At 39.6% G+C, this 16129-nt stretch overlaps 1 pseudogene; it reads left to right on the top strand.

Moving 5' to 3' along the window:
- The first annotated feature begins 8444 nt into the window (after positions 1-8444).
- On the top strand, positions 8445-9197 carry LOC145936087 (uncharacterized; annotated as a pseudogene).
- Positions 9198-16129: the final 6932 nt, after the last annotated feature.

Genomic DNA, 16129 nt, shown 5'->3' with positions numbered 1-16129 from the left:
GCAGCAATTAACTCCGGCTAATCAGCAGCCGTCAAGAACTACTAAAAAGACGGGAGCGCCTCCCGTAGGATCCGCTCAATCCGTTGGGACGTCAGCGACAGAAGTCGCTCACCATCCAAAATCTTCAGCGACACGCAGAGAGTCGCAGGAATCGCTCACCGTCATGCAGCAAATGCTGGTGGCGATGCAGCAACAGCAACACCAGATTACTCAAATCTTCCAGTTGCTGGCAGACCAGAGAGCCGAGGGCACTAGACAGCCGCAAGCAGGAGCGCCAAACACAGCACCAAACAATCGTCGCGCTCGTCCCCGTCGGACGACGTAGGCCGCCGATCGGCAGAAACATGGACGTCGGGATCGGCGGTGCAAGCGCTAGCCCACCAAATACCGGAATTCGCTGGCCTGGACGAAGACAACGTCCATGCATGGGTCCGGAGGGTGGACAAGGTCGCACAAGTCCACGGAGCGACGGACGGCACAACGTTGTTGGCAGCATCAAGCCGGCTCATCAAATCAGCGCGCAAATGGTGTGACGTTCAAGGAGACGTAGCGATAGAGTCTTGGGTTGGTCTGCGGGCAGAATTAATAAAAATTTTTGACCGTAAGATCCCCTTTTACCGAACCATGCAAAAAATAAAAGCGCGCAAATGGAATCAAATTAAAGAAACCTTTGACGAATACGCGAATAGAAAAATTGGCACTGATGCACCGAGACCTCCCAGAAAATGACAAAATCCAGCTGTTAGTGGGCGGGATACAACAGATATCCCTCAAGGCAACGGCATTATCTCTGACAACGGACACGCTGGACACCTTCTTGGAGAGGATGCGTACGATCACACAGGGCACAGCAGATGTAGAGAAGAAAACAACAAGGACGTACCAGCAACCAAACCCGAGAGACGGCACCTGCAAAAATTGCGGTGAAAAGGGGCATAACCACAAGGATTGTAAAAATGAATTAAATTGTTTTTACTGCAAAGAAAAGCACAGACGGTACGACTGCCCAGCGCTGAAAAAGGAGGAGTCCAAAGCGGCGACGAAAACGTCGAGCTCTCCAACGGCGGCGGCGAGCGTGACAGTCGAGCCCGAGGAAGCGAGACAGGTAGCAATCGTACACCAAAAGGCGACTCAGCTAGTCATAGACAACCCGTTAATTCAAGTAAGCTTGCCGAACGAGCAAATAAAATTGTTAGCGTTGATCGACACAGGTAGCCCAGTTTCGTTCATAAAAGCACGCGTATATAACAAACGCGTTAAATCAACTAATAATCAATTATCTAGTGTGAAAAACGATTTATGGAATTTGTCAGAACAGAAATTAGACGTGCTGGGCATAATTACAATAAAATTAAACGTAGAAATTATTAAAAGAAAAAGAATTCGAAGTAGATTTACACGTCCTGAATAGCGAGTCATTTCAAGGCGACATTTTAGGCCGCGAATTTTTAAGAAAACAAACTCACCTCGGTGTATAACCCGGCAACGAAGATTATGGAAGAGAAAATCAATTTGTTTTCGTTCCTTCCTTTGTGTGTCGACGAGGGGCAAACAAACGGTCTAGAACAAATATTAAATGACAATGTAATAGATTTTGACTCGGAAGTCAAACGACGGTTAAACAAACTGATTTTGACAATACAAACTAAAAATAACATACTGGTAGACGACGATTTCAAAGTCGAGGTAAACCTCAAGGATACGTCAATATTTGCGTATGCCCCGAGACGATTCGCAATAGAGGAACAAAAGCAAATTAGAAAGATAACCGAAGATCTGCAGAGTAGAGGAATAATTAAAACAAGCGTCTCCCCATACTGCGCAAGGGTCGTTCCTGTAAGGAGAAAAAACGGGCAGTTAAGACTTTGCGTAGACCTACGGCCCCTGAACAGCCGAGTAGAAAAACAGAAATATCCATTCCCGGTCATTGAAGATTGTCTGTCGCGATTGGGCGGTAAAAAGATTTTCACGCTACTAGACCTACGCGATAGCTTTCACCAAATTAAAGTCCACGAAAATTCGACAAGGTACTTTTCTTTCGCGTCCCCGGATGGACAGTATGAATTCACTCGCTTACCCTTCGGCTATAGCGAATCACCAGCCGAGTTCCAGAAACGGCTCATTCAGATATTGAACCCTTTGATTAGACAGGATAAAGTAATTGTGTACATAGACGATATTTTGATCCCATCTGAAACAATAGAGCAAAATTTAGAAACCATAGAACAGGTATTGACAATTCTTAAAAAATACGGGTTTGAACTAAACTACAAAAAGAGCAAATTTCTAAAGCAAAAAATTGAATTTTTAGGATACATAATTTTGACAGAAGGAATTACTCACGAGTCCGCGACACACAGAGGCGGTTAGCAATTACAGATATCCAAAGGACAAATTACAACTACAAAGATTTTTAGGCCTCACCAATTATTTTCGCAAATTTATTAGAGACTATGCACTAAAAGCCAAACCGTTGCAGAACCTCTTAAAAAAAGAGGTTAATTTCGTCTTTAACGATTTGTGCGTCGAAGCATTTAATCGTCTTAGAATCGAGCTAACTTCGTACCCGGTCTTGAGACTATACGATCCGGCAGCCGAAATTCAGCTGCACACCGACGCGTGCAGCACGGGAATAGGATCAGTACTCCTACAAAAACAAAGCGACGGTCAATGGGCCCCAGTGGCCTATTTCAGTAAAGCGACAAACCCAGCAGAGGCTAAGTACCATAGCTTCGAACTAGAAATGCTCTCGATAGTCAAATCAGTAGAGAGGTTCCACTTATACCTATACGGGGTAAAGTTTACCATCATAACGGACTGCAACGCACTTGTTCACGCCGTTAAAAAAGCGAATTTAAATCCGCGGATAGCCAGATGGACACTGGCTTTACAAAATTATACTTTCGATATAACCCACCGGCCGGGGAACCGTATGGCTCACGCAGACGCCCTTAGTCGCAGCATAGCACTCGTGGAAGAACTTCCTCTGGAACGCCGACTCGAGTTCCTCCAACTAGTAGACCCTGCGTTATTAAAATTAAGTGGGGAATTAGAAATTAACGACAGCGATAAATTTGCACTAGTTGACGGACTAGTGTATAAAAAAGTAAATAACGACTTGAAATTCTTTGTGCCAGAATCAATGATTGCAAATATTTTAAGAGCGCACCACGATGACATGGCACATAATGGGCTAGAGAAAACGTTAAAAGGTATGAAACAAAGTTACTGGTTTCCACAAATGCAAAAGCGTACTCACGAATATATAGAAAACTGCCTAGTCTGCCTCTCAGCTAACAGTTCACCAAACAGACTGGAAAGCGAAACATCTGTTTCCACTGTCTGAGGCTCCGCTAGAAGTCTTACATATAGACCATTTCGGTCCACTTCAGGAATCCCCTGAAAATATATTTTAGTAACGATAGATGCATTCACTCGTTTTACATGGTTGAGCCCTACTAAGTCGACAAGAAGTCATAAAATGCGTGGAAAATATTTTCGTAACTTTCGGCCGACCACTAGAACTAATATCAGACAGAGGTTCGGCTTTTACATCAAAAGAATTTGCTAATTACCTAGAAAACCATAATATCAAACATAGAAAAGTAGCTGTCGCAGCACCATGAGCCAACGGCATGGTAGAAAGAGTTAACAGATTTCTCAAAGCATCGTTGACTAAACTTCTAGACTCACAGGCAGAATGGAAACAGAAATTAGGCACTATGCAATATATAGTTAACAATACATACCACTCCGTGACAAAATCGAGCCCTTCGAAACTCATGTTAGGCTACGACCAGCGCAACCACTCAGATCATGCGATAGCTCAACTCACCAAAGCCCTTGTAGACATCGACTCTGACCTAGAAGCGAATAGAACAAGTAACCGTGAAACAGCACTACAGGCAACAGACCTGATACGTAATTATAATAAAATTTACAAAGATGCACACAGTACTAAACCATCTATATATAAAGAAGGAGATTACGTTTTGGTCAGAGACGATAGAAACAAAATTGGAGTGAGCTCTAAGCTTAAACCAAATTATAAAGGGCCATACCTCATAGCGAAGCCCTTAGGATGCAACCGCTATGTAGTAAAGGACATCCCAGGCTTTAACATTAAACAGAAGCCAATGGATACAATACTATCCTCAGACCGTATCAAACCATGGATTAAATTACCGGCACCTGTAAATACACAGTGATATTAGAAAGACAAAATAGCTTCAACTAACCTAGAATACGTTACCTATACTATTATTTAAGTTATACATGTCAACTACGCAATAAAACTTCGAGGCGAAGTCAGTTCAGGCTGGCCGAACTGAAAGCGGCGCGGCAATGCGCAAGACCGATGCGCAATACACATCACAGTCAGCATTAGAGTCCCCGTACGATGCTGCCACCGGAAATCAACCGGGTGACCGAAAAGCATGCGCACGCCAGGAGAGAGCGACCAACACGGTACCCGCGAAACCGTAGCGAGCGAAGAGGCACTCTCCTTATGGACACGTTAGCAAGTAGACATAAATTGTATAACGCGAGAGTCTTTGAGCTTTATTAGCACTTAGAATTATTCAGTGATCTTTGTATTCAGATCTATCTTTTATAATAAACCATTCTTTGTATCTTATACAGTAACATAGTTTTCTTAAAGCGTTCCATCAATCCATAAATACCGAAACCTTCCGTCTGCAATTCACTGTTGAGTTTCCTTTACCCTAGCTCAATCCATTTCTGAAATCAAACATCATTATTACAATAGCATGTAAGACATTTTGAGATATTTTATATATACATCTGTATATACGTAAAATTCAAGTATCCAAGTGTAAGGAGTGTCGAGCGGGTTAGGCAGGATTAAAACGTGTTAAGTGAGAGACAATTTTGCGCGCATCAGATGAATCCCCACCTGGGGACTTCTAGATACATTTAGTTATTTTTAGTTATGTTTAGTTACTTTTAGTAGTGGCCGCCCGCCCCGAAAAGGAGCGAAGCTACTGTCTCGACTGTATGTGGTCATACTGTGATAGAACGCTCGGCTATAAGACTGATCATAAAAGGACGTTTAAGTGAGACCACAGTGCATACTCATTTTTCCCTAACCCGATATCCTCGAACGTTATCAGGTTATGGGCCCAGCTCACGCTTGAGTCGGGTAAGCATAAAATATTAGATAGATTCTTTGAGAGTGAGCCTCGTGTCGGCATTCCTACAACGCAAAAATGGCGGATGCGGAAAAATACAAGATTCCCCTTTTTGACGGAACTAACTTCGGAAATTGGAAGTTCAGGATGGAGACTCTGTTGAACGAGCTCGACCTGTTGGATTTTGTCAGACAGCCGTTTCACAGCAGGATCGAATTTTCGGAAAACGACTCGGCCGCGGAAAGAGGCCGAAAGGACACGGAATTGAAAAATTTAGAAAAATGTGACCGGAAGTGTTGTTCTCAGATAATCCAACGCGTCGCGGACAGCCATTTGGAATACGTAAAGGATTGTGACAGTGCGCACGGGATTTGGTCGGTACTAGTCGAAACATTCGAGAGGAAAAGCATAGCAAGTCAATTGCTGTTGCGGAAGAAACTTCTGCTAATGAAGTTCCATCCAAATCGCGAAACGATGGCAAATCATCTCCTAACCTTCGATAAAGTAATTCGGGAATTGCGTGCGACAAGCGCCAAACTCGAAGAGACAGACCTGGTCTGCCATCTGTTACTCACCATGCCGGCCGAATTCAGTCACGTGGTCACAGCGATAGAGACCCTATCGGCGGAAAATCTAACTATTGGCTTCGTGAAGAATCGTTTAATGGACGAAGAGGTTAAGCGCATGGATCTCGGCAAGAAAAGACAGGTCTTAGCTGAACCGTCAAATGCATTCGCGGTACGAACGAACAAATACAACTCTGCTGACAATACTTCGAAAGGCGGAGGAAACAAATTCAAGATTCAGTGCCATAAGTGCGGTGGTTTTGGTCATAAACGAGCTGATTGCAAAAAGAAAGAAAACAGTCAAAGCAATCATTCAAAGTCGGCGAATACGGCCGTAAGTACTCAAAAAGAGGATAAAGCAAATTCAGAATTCTGTTTTTCAGCTCATACTAACGAGTGTCAAGTCTTCGACTGGGCTCTGGACTCAGGCGCAACAGAACATCTCGGCAATGAAAACACGCCGATGAAAAATATAAGGTCATTGAAACATCCTATTAAAATTAGAGTTGCAAAATCCGGTGTCACTTTACAGGCGGACAAGTTTGGAGATGTCACTATATGTTGCGCAGTGAATGGGAAAAGAAACTACATAACCATCAAGGAAGTCCTGATGGTTCCCGGCTTGGATCATAATCTGCTGTCTGTGAGAAAATTGGAGAAGAAAGGCTTCCGCATAGTCTTCGAGAATGGAAAAGGAACAGTCGAGAAAAACGGACATGTTGCTGCAGTGGCTACGATATCCAATAAACAACTTTACTTGCTGGATCTCCATAAAGAGGTAAATGCTTTCTTTTCAGAGTGCATCGAAACCTGGCATATGAGATTGGGACACTTAAGGTTTGATAGTGTCAAAAGGTTACCAAGCCTCGTGGAAGGAATGAATTTAAATACAGATTCACCGTCACCGAATGTATGTAAGGTGTGCGTTGAGGGCATACAGACCAAGTTACCTCACAATCAACCAAGAAACCGTGCTACTCGGCCACTGGAACTCGTACATAGTGATTTAATGGGACCAATCACACCAACCTCGTATGACGGATGCAAATATATAATCACGTTCCTCGATGACTATACACACTTCACCGCTGCTTACTTGTTAAAGTCAAAGACCGAAGTGTTTCATTATTTCAAGATTTATGAAGCAACGGCCACAGCGCATTTCAATTGCAAGCTAAGCAGATTTCGTTGCGACAACGGAAGGGAATACGTGTCAAAAGACTTGAAAGGTTATTTCGAGGGAAAAGGTATCTCAGTTGAGTTCACCATAAGGTATACGCCAGAACAGAATGGTGTGGCCGAAAGGCTTAATCGTACAATCTGTGAAAAGGCAAGGTGTCTACTTTTGAACTCTGAACTGAGCAAAAGTTTCTGGTCGGAGGCGGTAAGGACAGCCATTTATCTACTAAACCGGAGTCCGACGAGTGCACTAAAGGGAGAAGTTCCTGCTACACTGTGGTATGGTGTAAAACCGAATCTTAAGAAACTGAAAGTTTTCGGTTGTCTGGCATATCTGCACCTTCCAAAACAACTGGTAGTTGAAAAATTCGACTCAAGATCTATTTCGTGTCTAATGATTGGATACATCACAAATGGATACAAGCTTTGGAGCCCGGAAAATAACAAAGTGTACTATGGAAGAGACATTAAATTCGACGAAACGAAGTTCAGGGTAAACACTACGGACACTGATCTTTGGCTTCCCGTACATGAAAACTGCGAAGAGGATACCAGGATTGACAATCGGGTCACAGTGGATGCTGTTAGTGACGACTCTTCTGAAGATGAGTTCTACGGTGCACAAAACGACGGCGACATGTCCTCAACTAGAGACGCAGAAAAGAAATCAATAGAGGGACCACGTCGCAGTGCACGCCATACTTCTAAGCCAAAATATTTAGATGACTACGCAGTGATGGCTTACAATGCTGAAACTTATTTAGCAAACGTACCAGGAAGCTTCAGTGAAATCTACTCTCGCGAAGACAAGGAGGAATGGCTGCAAGCTGTCAATGAAGAAATAAGTGCCCTGAAAAGGAACAATACCTGGAGTCTGTGTGATTTACCGGAAGGGAAGAAAGCCATCAACAGCATGTGGATTTTTAAGGTCAAGTGTGATGATTCTGGTAACATTGAGCGTAGAAAAGCAAGGTTAGTGATAAAAGGTTGTTCTCAACGACCTGGTTTTGACTATAGTGAAACATACGCACCCGTTGCGCGTCTAACAACCTTGAGATTTTTATTAGCAGTTGTCAATGAAAGGAATTTGTTTGTTTATCAAATGGACGTGAAGAATGCCTTCTTGCACAGCGAAATTGAGGAAGAAGTTTTTATGAGGGTACCCGAAGGAGTTGAAGCATGTGGTAATCAAGTTTGTAAATTAAACAAAACACTGTACGGTCTTAAACAGGCACCTCGTGCCTGGAATAGTACCTTCGATACCTTCATGAAAGCTTTAGGAATGAAAAACTCAGAAGCTGATCGGTGTTTGTACATTGGCGAATTCCGGAATGCGAAAATCTATTTGTTATTGTATGTCGACGACATAATTATTGCAGGGAACAATGAGAAAAAGATCCTAGAGATAAAGGTAGCTTTAAAAAATAAATTTTTCATGAAAGATTTAGGAAAACTTAACACTTTTCTCGGAATTAGAATAACAAACACTGATAAGGGTCTTTTTCTGAGTCAAGAGTCATATCTCAAGAAATTGTGAACTAAATTTAACATGAGTGATTGTAAATCTGTTAGAACGCCGATGGAATGTAACTTTGTAAACGACTGTCAAGACAATTTGAGTGAAAGTATACCATATCGAGAATTGGTAGGGTGCTTAATGTACTTGACGCAAACAACTAGACCTGACATTAGTTTTTCTGTTAATTACTTTAGTAGATTTCAGAGCGAACCCAAGGAAAATCATTGGAAAGGTTTGAAAAGAATCTTGCGATATATACAAGGAACTCTAAATTATGGACTGATGTTTTATAAGTCCAACAAGACAAATAGAGAACCTTTGACTGGCTTTGCGGACGCTGACTGGGGAAGTATGGAGGATAGAAAATCTACCTCGGGTTATGTCTATCAATTGTTCGGGAACACAATCTGCTGGGCCACGCGAAGGCAAAATACGGTTGCTCAGTCTTCTACTGAAGCTGAATTTGTAGCGTTAGCGACATGTGCGACGGAATATCTCTGGCTGAAAAACCTTATGAAGGATTTCGATATAGCAAACGATTGTCCTGTGTTAATTTATGAAGATAATCAGGCGTGTATTCATTCGCTAAAGAAATGGGAACATAAACGCTTGAAACACGTCGATATTAAATATAACTTCGTAAAAGATTTAGTTGCTAACAAATATATCGACGTCAAATATGTTAGAACAGACGAACAGACGGCTGATATAATGACAAAATCTTTGACAGGAGATAAATTTGTGATATTACGAGATAAGCTCGGTCTTAAGATTAGCACGTAAGGATATTGTATCTCTTTCTTTAATTTACTCTTTGTGCGTAACATATATGAACGTTGTAATTTTTTTTGCTTTTGTCTTTCGTTAAATGCAAAATTGAGGCGGAGTGTTAAGTGAGAGACAATTTTGCGCGCATCAGATGAATCCCCACCTGGGGACTTCTAGATACATTTAGTTATTTTTAGTTATGTTTAGTTACTTTTAGTAGTGGCCGCCCGCCCCGAAAAGGAGCGAAGCTACTGTCTCGACTGTATGTGGTCATACTGTGATAGAACGCTCGGCTATAAGACTGATCATAAAAGGACGTTTAAGTGAGACCACAGTGCATACTCATTTTTCCCTAACCCGATATCCTCGAACGTTATCAAAACGGGACAGCCAAGGAAAACCAAGTCCAGTCGAGTTCAACATGTATTTAGACTTCGTCTATTTAACACGAAACGTCTCACTGACGCAACAGGCGTTTACTTATCATTGTCTTTTCTGCTTCACTACCGGAACACGAGTCCCCTGTACATGCTGCACACTGCACACGCCGCCAGAAACCCGGCTTTCCGGGTCACGTGACTCTCGAGCTCCAATGAGGAGCGCTCGCTTGTCGCTGAGCCAATAGCTAAGAAGGGAATGCGCACGCAGGCGCTGGATGCACACGCAACGATGACGCGAGCCGCAAATGGCGGCAGCGGACATTACACATTGAAGCAAATTTTGTTTTCCTAAAAAAAAATCTATATTCTAATAAAAAAAACTCATTTTGTAAAAATCGAGGTTCTATATTGCAAAACTACTCTTATATTTTTATTCCATTACTATTTAATATATATAATTCGTTTATTTCAACTTATCGCCAGGAAAGGAATTTGGTTTACATAACTTTAACTTAACCACACTCATCCATCCACACTTCCTTACATACTCTCTTCTAGTTTCATATTACTACCTCTAGAGCCAATAATAGACAAAACTATATTATCCTATCTCTTTGAGTGACTAATAGCCTTATATATATTTTTTATATATTTATATATAAACTTTATCTAAACTTTCCTACAATATTCAACTTGTACATAAATTTAAATACCTATGAAAACGTGAAAACGTGTATTTAACAAAAAATATTTTACCTAATTAAATCCTTACATCATTAAATCATTTTTAATTCCTTATCATTTACGGTTTACAAGCACTTAACCGAGAACTTAACAAAATCTATATAAATAAATAAATATAAATAGTAGCTTATCCATACTCCTGCTCTCTTATCACATATCACATATCACATTATATCTTATTGTCTTTCATAAATCTTTACACACTTTTCCTTAAAATTCCTCCTCTCTTATTTATATCTTCCATCACCTTGTATATACTATCTCAAATCTGTCTTACACTGTTATCTTAACTGCTAAGTCTTATATCTTATTTCTTATACCTTATACTTCTTCACTCTCTACTATTACATTCTTCTTTTTTCTCTCCTTTTCAATTTTCTCTTTTTCTTTCCATAAACTTTTTAGTATCCTTCCTTTTTCTGTGTCTAACTCATCACTAAATATTCTCTTTATCTTCTCTTCCTTATTTTTGCCTAATTTACTGAACCAATCTCCAATCTTCCTACACTCTTCAACATAATGTTCTAAACAATCTCTGCCTTCTTTACAGAATCTACAAATTTTATTTTCATCCTTTGTCCAATATTTAATTGGTTCCTCCATGTTCCCACATCTCAGTCTTGCTAACGCCCTAATTTCATCTCCCCTCCCTACTTTCTCTAGATTTTCTTTTAACAAATATCTCCTTTTCCTATATCCCTCTTTTATCCCCTTGTATTTAGCATTATATTTTGCATTTTCAATTCTACTATCTATATTCTGTTTTTGTATATCCAGTGCCCTTTCGCTCACTATATCTTCCACATTATTTCTTTCTCTCATTAACTCCTCTATTGCAACTGTACTCCATCCCAACTCATTATAGAATTTTTCTCTTTCCCTACTGTATATATCTTTATTCTCTTCTAATATCCTATCTTTTTCCTCCCAACATATTTTAACAAAATTTCCTACCTTTTTCTCTCTGCTCCTACTTTCATATCTTATCGCTCTTATACCCCAATCAATTTTTAAACTTCTTAAACCTAATTCTCTTATTATAACATATCTTGGGGTACAGAAATCTAATCTAAAAATCCACCTTGCGTAATCTAGCATAATCTTCTCTAAATCCTTTTTTTCATTCCAACCCCATACCTCTACGCCATATTCCATAATACTTTTCACTAAATACCTAAATAATATCCATCTCCTAATAAAATCATCTTTGCATATTCTTTCACCTAAACCCCATACTTTATTCGCAGCTATTTTCCCTTTTATTTTTAATTCATTTATATGATCCATATAATTTCCTTTTCTATTGAACGTAAATCCTAAATATTTAAAACTTTTAACTTCTTCTATTATTTTCTTTCCCCATTTCCAACTTTCTATTTTCTTATTACTCCTATCATTACTATTAAACACCACTATTTTCGTTTTCTCTACATTTAATTCCAGTTTTCTATCTTTGAGAAATCTTTTCAATGTTTCCATCATGTCCACTAACGCCTCTTTATTTAATATCACCTATCTAATATCACCATATCGTCCGCATATGCCAATGACCATATTCTTTTCTTACCTAACGTCACTCCTCCTATATTCCGCCTCTCTAACATCCTATCTAGATCCGCTATATACAAATTGAATAGGGCTGGGCTCAGAACACAACTTTGCCTCACTCATCCTTTCCTCGTGGTGAAACTCTGTGTTATTCCATCCTTGGTTCTTATTGCCATCTCTGTTTCTTCATAAATTCCCTGTATTCTTCTTAGTAGACCATCTCCTATTCCTTTTTCTTCCAAAATAGACCATAATTTTTCCCTGTTGACATTGTCGAAGGCCGCCTTTAAGTCCACAAATAATGCATAAACCTTCTTATCTTCCTTTGGCTTCACCTTCTCTCTCTGAATAATATGATTCAAAACAAATATATTGTCCATAGTGGATCTTCCTTTTCTGAAGCTCACCTGACACTCCGGTAACATCTCCTTTTTATTCATTAATTCCTCCAACCTACTTCTTAATACTTCTGCATATATTTTATATGCAGAGCACAACAGTGAGATCCCTCGGTAGTTCTCCGTTCTCTCTTTATCACCTTTCTTGTAAAGTGGTATCACTATACTTGTTCTCCACTCATACGGAATCCTCCCTTCTTTCCAAATATGTTTAAGTAAGTCCACTAACCTTTCTCTCACCTCCATACCTCCATATCTCCACGCTTCGAACGGTATCTCATCTATTCCAGATGCTTTACCTATTTTCAATTTCTTCACGGCTTCCGCAATCTCGTCTTCCTCCCTTGTCCGTCATCGCTTCAGAATCTTTACTATTTTTAGATCCTTCCACTCCTCCTAATAAGGCCATGAAATGATTTCTCCATTCTTCTTTCTGTATATTATTCTCCATCCAGGTCCTCTTATTTCTTCTCCTATTAATGAACCTCCATATATCTTTTTCGTTCTTCAGACTCTTCAATTCCCTTTCCTCCTTTTCTCTTTTCTCTTTCCTTTTATTTTCTAGCAGTTCCCTTAAACTTTTCCTCTCCTCCAGAAATTCTTCCTTGCGACCTTTTTCTATTTTCCATCTTCTGTATTTCCTCTTCACCGCTCTTTTTTTCCTCGTACAGCTCCTATCCCACCAGTCTCTGTATCCTATTTCTCTTTTTTTTGGTTTCCTACCCTCCTTAAAAACTAATGCATTCTGTATAATCTTCTTCATTCTCTCCCATTTCTCCTCCACTGTCTCATTTCCCTGTAGCTTTCTTTTTCCAAACTCTTCTTCTGTTATAGCTCTATCATTTCTCTTGCCTCTTCGTTCCAGCATATTAATATTTTCTTCATCTCCTCTGTTTCCTCTTCCTCGCCCTCTTCGTCTTGTACTGTTTCTTTTCCCTGATTTCTTCTCCTTTTTTCTTCTAATACCAATGTCAGAGGCAAGTGATCTGAGTCCACCCTTTCGGTTATACTAAAATACAAAACTTTATCCTTAACTAATTCATTTACAATCACATAATCAATTACCGAACTATCTCTCGCTCCTACATACGTATTCCCCCTCCCAATCTCCTTCTGTGCTTCCATTTAACATATACCATCCTTTGTCATATATCATTTCCAATAATCCCCTACTCCCATTTCCTATTACCTTATCTTTACTTTTTCTTTCCACTTCGTTATTTATATCTCTAATTTTACCTAACTCTCCAATTCTTATATTAAAATCTCCCCCTATAATTATACTCTCACTCTCACCTCCTACTGTCATTTTCTTCAATATTTCCTCTATGTCTTTTCCTTTTCCTCTATTATATACTGTACATATATTCCAACTTATCTCTTCTTCTACAATTTTTGTAAGTGCTATTCCTTCTGTTATTTCCACTGTATTATTTATCTCTCCCTCTTTTCCCCATCCTTTTTTTTTACCTATCAATAAACCACCCTTAGCGCTCCCTTTAGTTTTTATCTTTTTAGCATGGAAACCTCTCCATATGTGTGATTCTGGTAATCTATCTTTAATCCTCTCCCACCCTTTTACCTCCAACCATGTTTCACTTAATCCTATGAAATCAAAATCTTTTATATATGTACCTCCAAAATTCCATGTCCTGTCTTTCTATCCCTGCCACATTCCAAAATATCATACTTCTTCCTATCTCCTCTTACCTTTATTCCTTTCTCTATCCCTTTCCTGACTTACGCAAAATTCTTTCCATTATCTACCCCACTAGCTCCTTCCCCCGTCTCCCTCTCCCTTTCCTTTGACTCTATCCTCTCTTCCTCCTTCTTTAAATCGCTCCAAAATTTCCATTCACCATTGACCCTGACCTTTCCAAATCCTATCTTAATTTCTTTACCTTTACTCCTTTGCATTTTAGCCCATCCATTAATTCTTTCTTGTATCTTCCTTTCCTCCCATGATAAGTCGTTTTCAATAAATATATTTCCTCCCTTCAGTTTATTTTTCTTTTTCATAACTTCCCTTTTTTCCTCATCACTAAATAATTTGGCTATTAAAACTCTTCCACTAAGCCTAACATTTACCACCCTGCAGTCCATATTCAATCTTTCCTTTATAAACTTTTGTACCCAACCCTTCCCATCTAAAATTTGTTCCACATCTCTAATACCTTTGATCGCTATATTATTCCTTCTCTCATCTTTTTCTTTCTCCGCTACCCATCTCTTAAGTTTATTTATTTCCTTATTACTTAATCTATCCGTACTTATCTCAGATCTCCTCGATAAGCCAAAACTGCTAATACTATTGCTCCTACTACTTATCCTACTCCTATCTCCTATGCTTCCCCTATCCTCTTCATCATTACAGTTTCTTTCTCTCTCCCTATTTCCAAGCCTTCGCATATCTCTTTTATTTTTCTGTCCAAATCCTCGATCTTTTCTTATATTATTCTTAACCTAATTTCCCAAATCTTTTCTTTTTTCTTACCCTCCTCTGAATTCTCTATATATCTTTTCCTATCATATTTAATTTCTTTTTTCATATCTTCCCATTCCTTTCTTATCTCTTCTTTAAAAGTTTTTATTTTCTTCTTTAACTCTTCTGCAGAGTCTAACTCAAATCTAACCTCTTTTCCTTTTACCGTCTCTACCTTCTTTCCATCTTCCCTTAGCTCTTCCTTATCCTTTTTTATACTACTCATCTTATCACTTCCCAGGTTTAGTTTCATCTGCCTATTTTCTCCTTGACTCTTACCTTTCCTTAACACTCCCGTTGTTCCTCGTGTTGCCATAACCTCAAAGTTTCTGTCTTACCTTTCGCACTTCCTATCCACCTTTCTCCTTCCTTCCTAGTTTTCCCTTCAATTACACCTCGTCTATTATATCTAAATAGTTTCCTAAACGCTTTTCTGTTCGTCTCTACGCTTTCTTTTGCGAATATTCTTTTATAAGATCTCTCATACACGCTCTCCATCCATCACACACCACGCCATCTAACCAAGTCCCATTACTATTTAATATAATACATCATTAAAATTATACACATTTATTTGTTCCAGTAAAAAAACACAATAGCTCCGCCCCGTATCTATAGAGTCTCTGGAATCAATCTAAAATCTCTTTCCTTGGTCAAAACGAGATTCCAAAAAAGAAATGTGATAGACAATAGTGGTAAGATTGGAACAAAGTCTCACGAATCTAAACTGTTATATATCATATTGGAAATTAAATGGCGAGAAAAAAGAAAAAATGCAATACGACTGTTCAATATTATCCATTGTAAATATGCTTATTTATTATATCATTCCGTATAACTTTGCTTTAAGGTGTGAGACAATACAAATCAATGGGTTCCATAAATGTAAAGACCCATCAAATTTCTATAGGTCAGTAGGACATATACATATATATATATATACATATATATATACATTATAACCGATAAATTTTCATTGCGATTTAATAATTATCGTTATTTCGCGGAACTTCCCTCGGCACGATCTCTCGGTGCATTCGGGCGCTCGAGCGTGCGGGTTAAATTACTAAAGTCTATCTGACCGGAATGGGCGCCAGGCACGGGAGCCGTGCCGCTACTCCCTGAGACTCCGCGACGCGGTCGCCGCGTCCGTCTCGAATCCGGCACGCCCGATTCAATACCCGCTAAGAGATCGCGACGATCCAAGGCGCGGCAGCTCGGCCGACAGCAGGGGTTCGGATTGCGACAGCGTAAGAAGGAGAATAACGGGGCGATTCAGATGGGTTTTCATGAGTATATTCGCTTAAATCAGAGAACGTATTAAATAAGAAAGCGTATTAACGACAGAGTATTAATAACAAAAAAAAACCGAACAAAATAAATTCAATATATCGT

The sequence above is a fragment of the Prenolepis imparis genome, unplaced genomic scaffold (assembly GCF_030444845.1).
Source record: "Prenolepis imparis isolate NDT839.2.m4 unplaced genomic scaffold, iyPreImpa1.0 SCAF_5, whole genome shotgun sequence".
Taxonomy (NCBI): domain Eukaryota; kingdom Metazoa; phylum Arthropoda; class Insecta; order Hymenoptera; family Formicidae; genus Prenolepis; species Prenolepis imparis.
Note: the sequence above shows the minus strand (reverse complement) of the source record. Positions and strands in the feature narration are given on the sequence as shown.